Genomic DNA, 18,390 nt, shown 5'->3' with positions numbered 1-18,390 from the left:
TAAGACAAAGACTGGAGTAGGTATTCGAAAATTAAAAAAAAAAATTCTTGATGGATAAACTGTCCATTTTTAGCTCGCTGTCTTTTCTTGCTGGAATGTACTTTCACATTTGTCTGTTGTATTACGTTTTACTTATCCTTCAAGGCCTAAACAGACCCTTCTGTCTCAGGGTGCCCTTTGGGATTAAATTCAAACAACTTCTGTCAATATTAACCCCACTCTTCTGTTTGCTACCAGGCCTGGGGCATCGTGACAGCATTTATCACCTCTTATTTTGGTGAGAGATGTGTTTCGCCTCCACCTTCTGTGTTCAGAGTTGATTAGGAGCAGGGACTGTCTCGTCCGGACTGGTTGCTGCCAGCTTCTAGGAGGTAGTTAACACATAATACCTGTTTAGAGGAGTTATGAATCTTTAGGTTGTGTGTTTGATACAATCTTTAGTTGGTGTATCGGACTGGCTGAGGCAGAGAGAAAGTTCTGCTTCAAGTATCTTCACGTTTCAAGTTTCTTCAAACTTCGAGGCAGTTTAGCTAGAAAAATGGTACCAATGAATCTGTGTGCAGGGTAGAAACAGACATGGACGCAGAGAACAGATATGTGGACCCAGTGGGGAAGCAGAGGGTGGAATGCACTGAGAGATCAGCACTGACATATCTACAGTGACATGTGTAACACGGACAGCTAGTGGGGAACTGCCGGATAGCACAGGGAGCTCAGCCCGGTGCTCTGTGATGACCCAGAGGGGCGGGATGCGGGGAGGAGAGCGAGGTCTCACAGGGAGGGGTCATATGTATGCATACGGCTGATTCCCTGGTGGCTCAGCTGGTAAAGAATCCTCCTGCAGTGCAGGATCCATGGGTTGGGAAGATCCCCTGGAGAAGGGAAAGGCCACCCATTCCAGGATTCTGGCCTGGAGAATCCCATGGGTTGTATAGTCCATGGGGTCCGCAAAGAGTCAGACACGACTGAGGGACTTTCACTTTTGGAGAAGGCAATGGCAACCCACTCCAGTACTCTTGCCTGGAAAATCCCATGGATGCAGGAGCCTGGTAGGCTCCAGTCCATGGGGTCGAGGAGAGTCGGGCACGACTGAGCAACTTCACTCTCTCAGTCACTCAACGGCTGATTCACATTGTACAGCAGTAACTCACAACACCAGAGAGCAATCATCCTCCAATGAAAAGACAAGTATCAGAAGGGTTAGCGGTTGGACCAAGCGTAGAGGTGGCAGGATCGGGCATCTAGTCAGTATCCCAAGGCCACCCTTGTGCCTTTTCCAGTTTTTTTCTCATCTGGGTTTCCACCTGCAGTCAGGACCTCCCCCAGGAGGCTGCCGGCAGCCTCTCAGCACATTGGTGGAAAAGTTCTTTCACTGCCAACCTCTCAGGTTCAGGAGGGGAACTCCTGCTGGTTCTGTTTCCTTCACGTGCGTGTCCCTGAAGAGTCCGTGTGAGCAGCCAGTCGTGACCCAATGGCATGGGCCCGTGATGGGGGGAGCGAGTGCCCCAGAGGATGGGTGTGCAGTGAGGGAAAGCATCGCCAAGTCCAGATGGACCTAGTTGCTCAGGCCTTCCTGGGGAGGAGGTCTGGCGGTCTCAGCACGGTTGCCTCTGCAGTAGGAATATTTGTTGAGTTAAAGAAGCCAGCATTCAGCTGTCATCTCTAAATAACAGCTTTCCTGGGGTGCCGTGGTAAAGAATCCGCCTGCCATGCGGGAGATGCAGGTTCCATCCCTGGGTCGGGAAGATCCCCTGGAGGAGGGCATGGCACCCCACTCCAGTATTCTTGCCTGGAGAATCCCATGGACAGAGGAGCCTGGCGGGCTGCAGTCCATGGGGTCACAGAGAGGCGGACACTCCTGAGCGGCTGAAGCCGTCTCTGAAACGGGACCTCCTCTTCGGTGAACATGCTGCTGCTAAGTCGCTTCAGTCGTGTCCGACTCTGTGCGACCCCAGAGACAGCGGCCCACCAGGCTTCCCCGTCCCTGGGATTCTCCAGGCAAGAACACTGGAGTGGGTTGCCATTTCCTTCTGGCCCATGAATCAGAACACACACATTCGACCCCAGTCCCACTCGGTACTGGCCCTTCATGCATCTCCATGGAGCCCAGAATCGAGCTGGAGAAAAGAATGGTCTAAATTAGAAGAAATGAGCTCAGTGCTGTGCTGCAAGAAAGTAAAAATTCTTACACTCATCAGAGGTACCCAGAATAGTCAAGGGCAAACAAGGGCAGTTGAAACATGGTGTGACCGAAAAACCCAGAAGACAAAAGCCCAACCCTCTCATTATAGTCTGAGATGTTAGCGTCTCATATGGACTTCACAGGTGTTTCAGTGGTAAAGAACCTGCCTGCCAGTGCAGGAGACACAAGGCACTTGGGTTTGATCCCTGGGTTAGGAAGATCCTCTGAAGGAGGAAATGGTACCACACTAAAGTATTCTTGCCTGGGAAATCCCATGGACAGGGGAGCCTGGTGGGCTACAGTCCATGGGGTTCCAAAAGTGTCGGACACAACCTAGTGACTGAGCAAGAATGCAATCTCTGTGTAAAATAGGCAGACAGTCCTTTAGATATACAAAGATTTACAATACATATTCATCTGGTGAGTGTTTCCTCAAAACAAATAAGACTTAAAAGTGATGTTTGGTGCATTGAAAAGTTAGTTGCGATTTTACATATGTTTGGATGAGCAGTGCATGCTATTTGGCATAAATGTTGTTTAGCGTTAAGTCAAGAATAGTTTTGACTTTTTTTTTCTTTTTGCATTATCTGGGCAATTTGGGATATTAGAAATGGTACAAGACTATTGCTGATGAAATCGGTATAAATGGATGCAAATTTTTCCCTGTGAAATTTCCCTGTAGGAAGCTGTGATTCTATCGGTGTGCTACCAATCATCTCATCCTGTACATAGGGGCAGAGAAGTAGATGCTAAATAAATGTTTGTTTTTGACAAAGAAGTAGATGCTAAATAAATGCTTGCTTTTGACATCAGTGAAAATACTGACAGTGCCCTTCTCCCAAGAACATTTCGTAGAGTGGGGAGTGATCCCAAATGTCTCACCATCATCCCTCACTTCAGAGCAATTGGGAAAGAGTATAGTCCACACTTAGTCAGTGTCCACCAACGTTTTTCATATTTTATTTTAAAGCCATAACAAACATAAACTTTCAAAAACATCTTTTGCAACATCTGCACAGAATTTCTAAGACGAAAGTGACGTAATATTAAAAACTATACAGATGCGTCCCCTATATGGAATGCTACAAATTAAACAAGCAGAATGGGCCAGAAGTCTGAAATGCAGGTCAAAGTGAAATTTTGAAAGGACCCAGGCTGACATGGAAAAGGCAGCTATAATTTCTGAATCTTCTGTCAGGACTTGAATTCTCAGGAGACTGGTAGCAGAGCCGTTGTGAGGCATTATGGAGCCACATTTGTTGAATCGTATAGACTGATTCCATTTTTTCCTGGGGGAAAAAGAAATCCCCCGGTATGATCAACAGTCCTAGATCCCAATAGACAGGTAGATTTATAATATGAAATTCATTCTCAGGCTTCCCTGGCGGCTCAGCTGGTAAAGAGTCTGCCTGCAATGCGGGAGACCTGGGTTCCATCCCTGGGTAGGGAAGATCCCCTGGAGGAGGAAATGGCAGCCCATTCCAGTACTCTTGCCTGGAAAATCCCATGGACGGAGGAGCCTGCTGGGCTGTAGTCCATGGGGTCACAAAGTGTCAGACTAAAGAGTCGACTTAGCAGCAGCAGCCAGTATGAGAGGCTTCTCCTGTAGCAAACCATTAAGCACGAAAGTTCTCAAGACTAAGACTCGGAGATGTCCTTTCTTCCTGTGGAGGAAGGGGGCTCAGGATGTGATTTAGAGCAAGTCCCTGCCTGAGCACAGGGAGGAAGCCCCTCCTGCGCACAGGCACAGTTGAGAGGGAGAGGAGAGATTGCTGAGATAGAAGAGTCACCTGCTCACCCCGGTTCTGCTTGCAGCTCAGGAAGGGCCTTGAAGACAATACAGACCACATCCATTTCCCCAGATTCAGCCTTGGGGCCTGGGACACCCTCCTGCAGTGTAGGGTGTACGCCCCTCCAGCTTCACTCTTCTGGTTTGGTTAGTCTGTGATGGAGCCTGGAGGTCAAAACTATCATCAGGAAGAAACAGACAGCTCCCAGGTGAGTCTAAAGTGTGGTCAAGGCTGACGACCACTGTTCCTGGCAGGGGAATCTTAAGGTGTAGCCAAGGATCAGGACGAACGTTCTTTGAGAAGTTCTTGACGTGGCCACCAGGGTGGTGGTGGTGGTTCAGTCGCTCAGCCGTGTCCGACTCTTTTGAGAACCCCCTCCCCCCAGACTGTAGCTCACTAGGATCCTCTGTCCATGGGATTCTCCAGGCAAGAACACTGGAGTGGGTTGCTATTTCCTTCTCCAATGCATGAAAGTGAAAAGTGAAAGGGAAGTCGCTCAGTCGTGTCTGACCCTCAGCCACCCCATGGACTGCAGCCTACCAGGCTCTTCTGTCCATGGGATTTTCCAGGCAAGAGTACTGGAGATGGGTGCCATTGCCTTCTCCGGGGCTACAGTCCAGGGGGTTACAAAGAGTCAGACACAACTGAGCAACTAAATAACAGCAGGAAACTTGAAAGTAGGCTTTTGAACTATGTTTGTGGATTTGTGGCTGGACAAACACACGCTCCAGTTCAGTCGCTTAGTCATATCCGACTGTTTGACCCCGTGGACTGCAGCACGCCAGGCCTCCCTGTCCATCACCAACTCCCAGAACTTTCTCAAACTCACATCCATTGAGTCGGTGATGCCATCCAACCATCCCATCGTCTGTCGTCCCCTTCTCCTCCCGCCTTCAGTCTTTCCCAACATCAGGGTCTTTGCAGTGAGTCAGCTCTTCGCATCAGGTGGCCAAAGTATTGGAGGTTCAGCTTCATCATCAGTCCTTCCAATGACTGTGCAGGACTTATTTCCTTTAGGATTGTCTGGTTTGATCTCCTTGCAGTCCAAGGGACTCTTAATTAAGAGTCTTCTCCGACACCACAGTTCAAAAGCATCAATTCTTCGGCACTCAGCTTTCTCAAGACAGCATTATTACTTCACCAAAGAAGTGTGAGTTATTTGTGCTCCTGTAAGAGTTTACATTTTAAGAAATAAAATATTTTTCTTATTTCTAAAGAAACACATTCTTCATGGAATATTTAGAGAATACAGATACAAATTTAGAGAAACAAAATATTGACTACCCATGTAAAATTAATATATGTGATAAATATACCATACACTGATAGGTAAATGGAATGTATAATTTACTTTATAGAGATTTCTATCTCACACTTGGTACAAAACATTATATAAAAAGCCATCAATATGAGATCATCTAAGCTAATAACTTCCTGGTGGCTCAGTGGTAAAGAATCAGCTTGGCAATGCAAGACACGTAGATTCAATCACTGGGTCGGGAAGATCCCCTGGAGAAGGAAATGGCAACCCACTCCAGTATTCTTGGCTGGAGAATCCTATGGACAGACAGAGAAGCCTAGTGGGGTACAGTTCATGGGGTCTCAAAGAGTCAACACAAGTGAGCGACTAACACTTTCAGCATAAAAGCTGCCAGTAACTTGATTGATTATACAGTCAGTGACCTAATAGTAAGTGTATGTAAGACTCCCTTTTGCATGTCTCGCTTCCAGACGTCGTATCAATAATCTAGACTCGTGAGCATCATATCAACGTGTAATAGTGTGCACTTGTGAATGATGTGAAGAGGAGAAAGATTGTAGTAGATATGGACATTTAATTATTTGCTAGGCTTTTTCACCACCTAAATGAGGTCTTCCCACCGGCTTTTACAACCATGCTGTCTGAATTTGTGTCTTAACAAACATAAATTACGACTTGCCTTGGGTGTCAGTGCCAGAAGTACTAAATACACGAAGATCAAGGCTGTCTATTAAGTAATATGGTAAAGTTTTTTAACACGCCCATCAGAGCTCATATTTTCAAGTAAGTGTTTTATTCAACAGAGTCCTGTTAAGAGGTGATTAACTGTCTGCTTCATCTATGAATGTATTTATTCAGCAGTGTCGCCTGTGAGTGCTCTGGGTTTGACATTTTCCCAGGCTCATGGGTGTAATAATGAATGAGGCAGGTAGGCTAGAGTCTCATGAGGAGGAAAGATGGCACCCAGCCATTGCAAAACAGGAGTGTAAGCCTTAAGTTGGCACTGATGATGTGAAATCCTACCCAACCTAGTCCCTGGCATCAGGTCACTTGTTAAAACAACATGACTCCTCGGAGAAGGAAATGGCAACCCACTCCAGTATTCTTGCCTGGAGAATCCCATGGACAGAGGAGCCTGGCGGGCTACAGTCCATGGGGTTACGTGCATGAGGGTGGAGGGAGATGGGTTGGTAGCAATAAACTGCTGCTGCTGCTGCTAAGTCACTTCAGTCGTGTCCGACTCTGTGCGACCCCATAGACGGCAGCCCACCAGGCTCCTCGCCCCCTGGCCCCGGGATTCTCCAGGCAAGAGCACTGGAGTGGGTTGCTATTTCCTTCTCCATACTAAAAAAAAGACTCCTAAGCTGAATCCAGGCCAGTGGAATTCCAGAATATGAGTAAAGACTTTAAAAGTTCATTGATTATCATTAGTTCCATTTGCAACAGTGTGGGTACTCCTAGGGATTGTCGTACTGAGTGAAGTCAGTCAGACAGAGAAAGAGAAAGCATATAATATTGTTTATACGTGGGATCTAAAAAGAAATGATACAGATGGACTGTCTGTTCACAAAACAGAAACAGACACACACTTAGAGAATGAACGTATGGTTGCGTGTGTGCAGCGGGGGCTTCGGGCGAAGGATGGGGGAAGGGAAAGTTAGGGAATTTGGGATGGACATGGACACACTGCTGTTTTTAACATGGGGAACCAACAAGGACCTGCTGGACAGCACAGGGAACTCTGCTCAATCCTCTGTAATAACCTTATGGTCACCAGGGGGAAGGATGGGGGAAGGGACAGTTAGGGAGTCTGGGATGGACATGGACACACTGCTGTATTTGACATGGAGAACCAGCAAGGACCTGCTGTCCAGCACAGGGACCTCTGCTCAATATTATGTAACAACCTAAATGGGAAAAGAATTTGAAACACAAAAGATACACGTGTATGCAGAACTGAATCAGTTTGCTGTAAACCTAAAACTATTGTTAATCCACTATGTGGTCATTTCGTGATGCATATAAGTCAAATTATTACGTTCTCCATCTGAAACTTACACAGTGCTGTGCACTAATCATGTCTCAGTAACACTGGGAGAAAAAGTCCATTATCAGAACTGTATCATAAGTCACTGTAAAAGCGGGCTGCTCTTGGAATCATCTTCAAAAGTCTAGGGTGTTTTATTGACTGTTCCTCAGAGGGACAAATGATAAATATTTCATATAAATGAGATTCTTTTCATACGAGTACTGCTAGTTCAGAACAGTGTTAGAGTCATACTTAAACCTTCTGTTTTGTCGTTTTATTTATTCTTTTTGACTGTGCTGGGTCTTGGCCGGCTTTTGCGTGGGCTTTCTCTGGCTGTGGCTAGCAGGGGCTCCTCTGTTTGCAGGCTCCTCATCGCAGTGGCTTCTCTTGGCACGAAGCACGGGCTTTAGGCGCACAGGCTTCAGTAGTCGTGACTCATGGGCTTCGCTGCTCCGCGGCACGTGGAATCTTCCCAGACCAGGAATCGAGCCCGTGTTGCCTGCATTGGCAGGCAGAGTCCCAGCCACTGGACCGCCAGGGAAGTCCCCGTGCTTAACCTTGTAAAAGCTCTGGGGTTTGGTAGAGGGAACGGCATACAGTAGGTGCTCAGTGACTGTTTGCTGCTAATTGACTGCACGAGAGGTCTGACAAAATGATTGACGTACAGCTGGAAAGTTCTGTTTCTGGCCTGAAAGCAGACAGGCCCGAGTGCTGAGCCGGCTTTGCCAGTGGCGTTTCTCATTCATTGTGTCATTTCCAGGCACTCTTCAGAGAGGAGAGACCCTCTTGGACAAGAGAGGCAGGCTGCAAAAGCCCACTGAACGTGCTTCTGATATTCAGGGTGAGTACTCAGCCAGGACCATACATATTCAGATTTTAAAATTCAGATGCATTTAAGTCACATCGGTGGGATGTAAAGTAACTCCGTTCACAGGTACACTGATATGTTTACACACAGACACACAGTCACAGTGAGAGATTAATGGCTGTGGCTTACGGTAAGTCAGCATTTGTTTTTCCTCACTCGTGCTGACTGTTTGGTTCAAATCCGGGAAGTGCCACATATAGCTGTGTGACCTTGGGAAGCTTACTTAACCTCTCTGTTTTTCAGTTCCTTACGTTATACCTTATGGATAACATAATGTAATTAACACCTAAATTATAGAATGTGTGTGAGGCTAAGTGAGTTAATATGTATAAGGAGCCTAGAATTCTGTTTGACACATAGTCAGAACCGTTTCACTGTTGAATTGTTATTATTTTCCACCATAACAATATTAACATTAGAAATATTTAATTTACCAGACAAATAATCAATAAATTGTTAATATGTATAAGAAGATATTATTATGCTTAAGGTTTTAAATATTGCTGAGTCCAGATAAGTTAATATATACAAAGGGTGTAGACTACCTTTTGTCACATAGTAACTATTTTATTGTTGTTATCCTTAACTATAATTTATATATAATGAACACATAGATTACTGGATCCCACTACCATTTTAATGGTTTTGATTATTTTTATGTTTTCAGTATGTAGAAAAACCTGAATTATCAAAATGAGAGTGAAATTAAATGGTTACTTTGGAAATGCAGTAATTTAGAATACCTTTCCTCTCTAGATGAAAAATGTGTCCTCAAGAAATCCAATTCCTTGGAACTGAGTATATTTTAAAATTCTAACTCATTTTCCTTGCAATGTATAGATCTAGCATTATTAAAATATTCATATCTTTGAGCTAATGTGGCATAACAAATTTAATTTGCACAACAAATATGACATGAATAGAACATGATCTATAATCACTTTTTTTCAGCCTCACGCTGTAGGCACTTCATCAGAAAGAGGAACAAGTCAGACATATTTTGTAACTCTATAAATCCTTCCAAATAAACTTAGGAAGTGATGCAGTAACACAGTTTGAAACAAAAGATTTTGTATGGTTTTCATGGTGTCTTAGTTGAGTAAGGTACCACCAGCTGTCCTTGACAGGGTTGTTTGACATGTATGGGGGTGTTTTGTGTTATTTTTCACTGAGGATTCTCTACTAAGCAATATAAGCTGGTATTGTGAAGGAGGGATGGAGGAGAAACGGGGGGAGGAACCATAGGCTGCAATGCCGGTCCAAGGGCAGCCCCAGGGCAGACATGACCAGACCCTTGTACTGAGGAGCCTGGTCTACCTCTGGCTGGGGACTTCCCTCAAAGACTGGGGCCTCCCGAAACCCGGGAGCAGACCCCGGGCCTGCTGCTGGAGGCCTGTAGCCCAGTGTACTCCTCACTGCCCAGGACAGGACACAGGGTCTTCGTCGAAGGCAGATGTGAGGCCTCTGAGGCCTCTCTCCCCTGGGTTCTGTATCCAGCTGAACATCTGTGTAGAGTCTGATTGTTTGCTCTTTGTACCAGACACGTCCAGGGTTCAACATGGACACGTGCCTGGGGTGTCCGCTTTCACAGAGCGGCTTCTCTGAGGATGACTCACGTTGCCCTCTGGTTTTTTGGGAGCGTGTGTGAGAGGCGGGTAAAGATTAGCTCAGGGGGGTTTACAGTGATTAATCTTGTCTCTCTGAAGGGCTCTGCCTTTGGGGCTGAATGTTATTATTAGTTCTGGTAGGGGGAGGAGGGCGAGGGGAGGAGGAGGGGGAATTATAGCAGTAAAAGCAGGTGGGGAAGGGAGTAACAGAAGGAGTAACTGTAACAACAGCAGCAATAATAACATTGTTACTATTTTTTGGATCTGCTGCTGAGGTTTGCCATGTGAAATGTTACCCAATTCTTGCAGCACTGCTGTAGAGCAAGTATCTGTGTTATTTTAATTTTAGAGATGATACATGCAGAGGTTGAGTAATTTGCCCCAGTTTATCAAGCCAGGGAATGACAGATGTGAAATCCAGACCCATGTGGTAGGGATCCCCAGGCGTGTGCTCCTAACCTCCGTGTTTCTAATCAAGACGCGGGCGTGATTACTCCACATGCTGTTTGTGTTAGACGCCTGGTGCCCGTGTGCGTCATCTCTGAAACCCCAATATCTTCTCCCATAGAAAGTCAATAATCATAATAACCAACCTGACTTTCTCATAGAGTTAATGCAAAGAGAAAAAGATACTGTTCAAAAAGTGTTTTTGTAAAGGGAAAAGGTTTTGTTAAGTGTAAACTCTTTGTAAATACATGTTGGTTATTACTGTACTGTTGGTTATTATTGTACTGGTGTGAAATTTTTTGTGTTCTGGAAAGGAGAGTAGTTTGCAGTTGACCATAACAAGGGTGAGAGAAAGTCATGCTCAGGAATTAGGATCCCAGAGTTTTGAGAGCTGGAAGGTCTTGGGAGGGTGTCCAGGTCAGTGGTTCTCGGTTCCTTGCCTATTTATGTTGCCTGGGGGACCTTTTAAAAATCGATGCTCAAGATGCATTCCAGTTTCAGAAATCTCATTAAACTGTTCTGGAGTAGAGCTTAGACATCTCAGTGTACGCATATGCATATGTGTCCGTACATGTAAATGTGTGCATGCTGATGTAGTATCAGTATATGCTTGTGTGTGTGTGCACAGGCACACTTGTGTGTGTTCACCTGCGATTGAGTCTAGTGTGCAGTTGGGGGCAAGAATGGCTGAACAGAACTCACAACCTTCTTTCTGATAATCGTTGTTCAGTTCAGTCGCTCAGTCACGTCCAGCTCTCTGCGACCCCACGGACTGCAGCATGCTGGGCCTCCCTGTCCATCACCAGCTCCCAGAGCTTACTCAAACTCACATCCATTGAGGCGGTGATGCCATCCAGCCATCTCATCAACAATCACGGTAGCCTCTCGTTTACCCAGAATTGTTACAGCCAGCACGCCCTGCCCAGGTCCCGGCTGATAAGCCCACCCCCTTCCCTCTCAGGTGTCCTGGCTTGGATGATAAATTATGCCGTCCTCTGGTGGCTCAGGTGGTAAAGAATCTGCCTGCCAACACAGGAGATGTGGGTTCAGTCCCTGGGTCGGGAAGAGCCCCTGGAGAAGGGAATGGCAACCCACTCCAGTGTTCTCCTGGAGAATCCCATGGACAGAGGAGCCTGGCGGGCTACAATCTGTGGGGTCGCAAAGAGCCAGAGGTGACTGAGCAGCTGAATGCACTGCTGCGGAGGAATCAAGACTTTAGGGGGCTATTTTCCTTCCAAAGGGAATTGATTAGAATGCCCTCCTTGGGCTTTCGAAGGTAGCTTTGCAGTCATGTTCAACACCATATGAGTAAGCATGGTGCTTCTTGAGAGTCTTAAGATGAGAGAATTTCTCTTTTGTTAAAGTCTTCTTTTAAAATTTATTTTATTTTTTGGCTGCACCGTGCAGGGCATGTGGGATCTTAGTTCCCTGACCAGGGATTAAACCAGTATCCCCTGCATTGAGAATCTTACCCACTGGACCCCTAGGGAAGTCCCCAAGTTGAGAGAATGTCTTGCTTTTGCTGTGATAGTGAAAATTCTTTAAAATAGAACTACACTGTGTTTCCATGTGGCCACCTAAGTTTTGCAGGACTGAAGTCTCCCATCTCCTCTGATTCATGTATGTAGGGAACACGTCATCACTGTTTCAGTTCCTGAAAGTGCCTTCTCATGAATGCTAGCAGGTGTTACTTAGGAAATTAAAATTTGAAAACAGATCAACAGCTTTACCAACTGTCTCGGGTCTACTTCTCTGAGTATCATGCAGGGCGGTGTGGACCCTGCTGGGTATGACATGCCTGATGACAACATTTATGAGACCTTTGTCCAAAAGAAAATTTGACGTTGACCAAGAAATCTGAGTGCTGAAGAATTGATGCTTTTGAACTGTGGTGTTGGAGAAGACTCTTGAGAGTCCCTTGGACAGCGAGGAGATCAAACCAGACAATCCTAAAGGAAATCAACCCTGAATATTCATTGGAAGGACTGATGCTGAAACTGAAGCTCCAGTACTTTGGCCACCTGCTGTAAAGAGCTGACTCATTGGAAAAGACCCTGATGCTGGGAAAGACTGAAGGCGGGAAGAGAAGGGGATGACAGGATGAGATGGTTGGATGGTATCACTGATTCAATGGACATGAGTTTAGGTAATGGCTCAGAGGTTAAAGTGTCTGCTTCCAATGCAGAAGACCCAGGTTCGATCCCTGGGTTGGGAAGATCCCCGGGAGAAGGAAATGGCAACCTACTCCATTATTCTTGCCTGGAGAATCCCATGGACAGAGGAGCCTGGTGAGCTACAGTCCATGGGGGTCACAAAGAGTCAGACATGAACAACAACAAAATCTGACCTGTCGTTGAGTCTGACAGGTCTTGATGGCTTCTTCTTGGCTGAGACTTTCTCAGCCAAGGTCACATCTGATTTTGTCATTAAGGTCTGCATAGCCCAGACTATACACACCCCAGAATAACTCAGATACTTCTCGGCCAGTAGGCTGGCTTTTAGGGGATACACAGGAAGTCTGTGTTCAGTACAACTGTGAGTCCATGGATGTCGGCACTTTTTTTTTTGGCTGTACTGGGTCTTATTTACCACACGTGGGATCTTATTTTTTATTCGCCGCACATGAAATTTTAGTTGTGCCATGTCTGGGACCTGGTGTCCTGACCAGGGATCTGACCCCGGTCCCCTGCATTGGGAATGTGGAGTCTTAGCCACTGGACCACCAGGGAAGTCCTGGCACATTTCTGTAATAATAGTAATCATGCGTTTCTCCTCACCGTTGGGCGTATCGTCCCGGAACGAGCCAGTCTCTAACTAGTGCGCTAGTTCAGCTCTCGGAAAGTGAAATGTTTCTCTTGAAATTGCTCAGAGTGAAATCAAAGACGGAAGATGTTCCTGTCAGCCAGCATTAATGGCTTTGCCTCCTTGAGGTTACAGCCAACACTGGCTTCGAATGCTCATCTGTGACAGCTGAGTCGTCACCCCCAAGATAAGAGAGCTCTGAACCTTCCCGAGTCCGTTAGATTTACAGTGTGTCTTTCATACATAAAGGTGTCCGTTTCTGAGCATTGCATCATCTACGTGCTAAAAAAAAAAACAAACAAACAAACAAAGAGCTGCGTATCGAATTGGACTCCCACGCAGGTGGTGCTTTTCGTAACACCAAGCAGCTTCTGGTTTTCCTGTGTGCGTTCAAGGGAACCATAAACCACCTGGCTGAGTTGAGTTGTGCCTATCCATAAAGCACCAGGCGGCCCCAGGACACCAGCTCTGCTTGCTAATCAAAAGTGATATTGTCGACGTGCCGGCTTAATGCAGAGATTGATAAAGATACGCAGGTGCCGTGGGGCTAGGCAAGTTTTATACCCAAGCCAGCTTCTATGCCTGTGCAATTAGCTATGTTTGCAGACCACTTTTGGGATTTTTCCCTCCAAGGATAAATCACTGCCTTTAATCTCGTTATCATCTGTACATCACTGAGGTGTTATGCTCTGTTTACAAGGTGAATGACAGTCTTCCTTTTGGAACTCAAAAGTGGCAGATGATTCAAGACCCACCTGGAAACTTTTGACTTTAGGGAACCCCCCCTTCCCCTGCAACACACACACAAACCCAACATGCACTTCGCTCCCTGACTTCCAAACCATCAACATTAAAGAAAGAAGAAAATGACTAAGAATGATTTGGAACTACGTTGCAATCTCCTAACCAGATTGTAGGGGGAGGTCTCCCTGGAATTAGCCCTGGGCACTACCTGTGGCAGGGTTGACCACTGCACCTAGCCTTTTTTTTTTTTTCCCCAGAGCTCTTTTCTCTGCTTTTCTGCTTAAAAGACGGAGCTTCGTATCCATTCTCCTCCCCTGTCCCTGGTAAAGGAAATCTTGCAAATAACCCGTTTCATAGCTTACCAAAAGTGAAGTCACTCAGTCATGTCCGACTCTTGGTGACCTCATGGACTGTAGCCTACCAGGTTCCTCCATTCATGGGATTTTCAAGGCAACAGTGGGTTGGGTTTCTATTTTGTTCTCCAGGGGATCTTCCCAACCCAGGGATCAAATCCGGCTCTCCTGCATTGTAGGCAGATGCTTTACCATCTGAGCCACCAGGGAAGCTTACCAAAAGCAGTGACTTTTTCATATGACTTGCATCATGATCATTATGTATTTCTGGTTTTCGAAAAACAGGAGCGACTTGAACATGTTAATAACCTTGGACAAGCAGTATGAGTTTTTAACAAGAATATATTGTGCATAAGCTGCAGTGAAAGAATTGTTAATTGTCTAGTATGTATCTGAAACGTACATTCAGATGTACATTGCATTCAGTTCAGTTCAGTCTCTCAGTCATGTCCGACTCTTTACGACCCCATGGACTGCAGCATGCCAGGCCTCCCTGTCCTTCACCATCTCCCAGAGTTACTCAGACTCATGTCCATCGAGTGAGTGATGCCATCCAACCATCTCATCCTCTGTTGTCCCCTTCTCCTCCTCCCGCCTTCAGTCTTTCCCAGCATCAGGGTCTTTTCCAATGAATCAGTTCTTCACATCAGTTGCATTATTTCTATATTTTGGTTCTTCTTTATATTTTTTAATCTTAAAAAAAAAGCAAAAAAGATGTATTTTTGGAGTAGGTGGTTCTGACTGTTGCATGCCAGGCTCCTCTGTCCATGGGATTGTCCAGGCAAGAACACTGGACTGGGTTGCCATTCCCTTCTCCAGGGCATCTTCCCAAACCAGGGATCGAACTCGGGTCTCCCACATTGCAGGTGGACTCTTTACCATCTGAACCACCAGGGAATTCCCAAGACAACAACAAAAAAAGACTTACTTTGGGAGTAGGTGGTTCTGTTGTCCGGTTCTGATTTACCCAGGGGAACAGTTGTGGCATGCGAGTTCTGGTTCCCTGAGCAGGGACTGAACCTGGGCTGTGGTTCAAGCCTGCTGTGGGAGTGCAGAGTCTCAGCTACTGGACCTCCAGGGAGCTCCCGTGCTGATTCTTAATATTCTTACTTCTCTTCGTCTTCTGTCCATACCCAGCCCTCCCCCGTCGTTTTCCTCTTCCTTCTACTGCTCGTCTTTTTCATGCGGTGCCTTCTCATGACCTGTGCTCACCTGGTCGTGAGGTTTTTGCCCTATCGTTCATTAACATGCTCCCTACAATAGGGAGCTTTAGGAACTGTAGTTGAATACCTTTTTCTCTGGGTGCTAGCGGTAAAGAACCCGCCTGCCAATGCAGGAGACTTAAGAAATGCAGGTTCTATCCCTGGGTTGGGAAGATCCCCTGGAGGAGGGCACGGCAACCCACTCCAGTATTCTTGCCTGGAGAATCCCATGGACAGAGAAGCCTGGCCGGCTACAGTCCACGGGGTCACAAAGAGTCGGACATGACTGAAGCGACTTAGCACGCACGCGCCTTTTTCTTGAGAGAAGCCAACTCAGAGGTAAAAGGAGAGGCCGCTCCTGTTTGTAGAGCACCTCCCCGTCTCAGAGAGTGCCCCGGCTGCTTTCTGCTCAGGAGGGCACTGGGTCTCGTCTCGGCCCTTCAGGTGGACAGAGCGGGCCTCCCTTTGCAGGGAGGACTGTTCCAGCACGCCACGCAACGCTCACCAGACCTGAAGCCTGTGCAGGAGACTTGAACACGCACCTAAGATACAGTTCTCTGTTTAGTAGAAACCGGGAGAGTAGTCTGGGGGCCACGGGTGGACATCTCCCCGCAGATCTTTATGTGGGGTTCCTACCAACATGTGGCCCGCTTCGCCCCCGGCTCTGTTGTGAACTGCTGTGTGCTCAGTTGCGTCCGACTCGGCGAGCCCGTGGACTGTAGCCCACCAGGCTCTTCTGTCCAAGGGATTTTCCCAGCAAGGAAACTGGAGTGGGTTGTTGCCGCGTCCTTCTCCGGGGGATCTTTGTGATCCAGGGTCAAACCCTCATCTCTGTACTGGCAGGTGGATTCTTTACCCCTGGCACCACCTGGCGTCAGGTCATTTATTCTGCCTCCTTATCCTGTTACTGTTGAGACGCTGAGTACTTAATTTAAATAACAAAAAAAAATCCTTCAGAGAGAAAAACACTGCTGACAGGTGGGCAGCGTAACTCACCTTCCTTTCTTTTTCATATCTGCTTGCTTTGGAGCTGACATTTCCGTATGAAATACTCTTCTGTCTCAAAGCCGAATACCTCGGCTTCATTTCCTTCTCCAAGACCATGAATTCTTTCCAAGGAAACGCTGTTTTCCGTGGGGCCTTATTTCCATGTCGCCCGCTGCTTTGTAATTTACTTACGGTTCTCTTGTTGGATGAGAACACAGGTCCACCTTGTGTCTCCAACTTTGTTTTTCCTGTAAATTGCTTCTCCTCCCCACCTCCCACCTTGTTTAATTTCTCTGCAACCAGCGTGCTCTATACGTTTTCACGTGCGTCTCACGGTTCTCCGATTCCCCGCATGCACCGTGGTCATCGTGAGACAAACGTTTTTAAATCTGCTTCTCACGTGACACGTGGACAGGCACTTGGGCGTTCTGTGGGATGTCTGACACCGGTGAGTTGGTTGACACCTCAACGCTGGTTTCTGCTTTTTTTCCTGTTTCTGAAAACTCATAAAAAAGCACCGTGTATAGCGTCATTTATTTTTACTTCTCTCCTTAGGAAGGTTTTCTTTCTATCGTACAACCCATGTCCTTCTGAGGCAGTTTTTTTGTTTACATGTTTCCTCACATTTGCTTTGAAAATAAAATCGACGGACGTTTAGAAACGTTTAGTTGGAAAATAAAGCCACCTGGCTCAGCAGTTTCTAAACTTCACTGTGATCGAAACAAACTAACAAACAAAAAATGTTTGTATTCATTAAAGAGAACGCTTTTCAAAATGCGGATGGGATGATCTGGATGGAAGCAAAGAGAAAGGAAAGACGGGCGTGCTCTCGGTATGAAACGGACATCCCCTGGCATTTGATGAGGGCTGGTGGCTGAGGAAGGACCCAGAGGGAGAGAAGTGAGGTTCCGTGTCCCTGTAGCCACCCTGAGTAACCCCGATCATGCCGGTTGAGCTGCGTGGCAGGCGTGGGTATTGGTGTCTCGCCTTCAGCTCCAAGGCAGAGAGTTGGGAATAGACTGGGCTGGGCTGAGGATCGAGCTTCACTTTCAAAACGGCCCCATGGAGGTCACCCAGAGCCTGAATTCCAGTTGTCCATGCAGGTACCGCGGCTTCAATTCCTCATCATCTTTATGACCGGAGGAGATCAGGGCACGTGTCAAAGGAATGATCTGATGAATGGATGAAGTCTGTATTTTCACAACTTTTTTTTTTGTGGATTCTTTGCCATCTTTTTTGGGGGGTTCAAGATTCTTAAGTGCAGGACTTTCCTGGCAGTCCAGTGGTTCAGAATCTGCCTGCCAGTGCAGGGGACCCAGATTTGATCCCCAGTCTGTGAAGAGCTCACACGTTGTGGAGCAAAAAAAAAACCCGTGTGCCAGAACCTGTGAAGCCCGTGTTCCGAAAATCCATGCTCCGCCACAAGAGCAGCTCCTGCCATCAGAAGCCTGTGCTTTGGAACCAGAGTGACCCCCTTTAGTAGCTCTCTTCAACTAGAGAAAGCCCATGCACAGCCACAAAGACCCCGTACAGCCAAAAATAGAAGGGAATAAAGTCAATGCACAATTGTACTTGGGGAAAAAAAAAGATGTTTTAGTGTGATGTTTTACTGTTGTGTCCAAAAGTCCGAGGTGTGTTGTTCCAGCTCACCCACGGAAGCTGGCATTGCAAATACACTCCGGTGCAAGAGAGAGGGCCTGGCCGAAGGCTGTCACAAGAGCCAGCCAGAAGACGTCAGGAGGCCGAGATCGGTGTGCTTAAACACAGCATGAGGCTTCACAGCTTGAGGGGCTTCAGACAGACGGTGGGAATAAGGGCCAGGCGGATGGAACTGGGCTGCGGTCACTTCCGGCACTGGGGCACCAGGACTTACGAGTCCCTGCTTATAGACTCCATGATATGATGACAAGTCATCGTCTCTGTCGGCAAGCACGATGCTAGAATGGAATTTGAACCAAGCTCCTCCGTTTTTGTTCCTTTGCCTTCAGGCCCTGGCCCTTCTGTTCAGACAGCACCTTTGAAAGGGTCTGGTTTCTCACTCAGACCACAGTCTGTCCACCCATCCTGCTGGGAGAACACACGATGCGCGGTGGATCTTAAAAGTAGGAAAAGGCAGGC

Source organism: Bos indicus, chromosome X (assembly GCF_029378745.1).
Source record: "Bos indicus isolate NIAB-ARS_2022 breed Sahiwal x Tharparkar chromosome X, NIAB-ARS_B.indTharparkar_mat_pri_1.0, whole genome shotgun sequence".
Lineage (NCBI taxonomy): Eukaryota > Metazoa > Chordata > Mammalia > Artiodactyla > Bovidae > Bos > Bos indicus.
Note: the sequence above shows the minus strand (reverse complement) of the source record.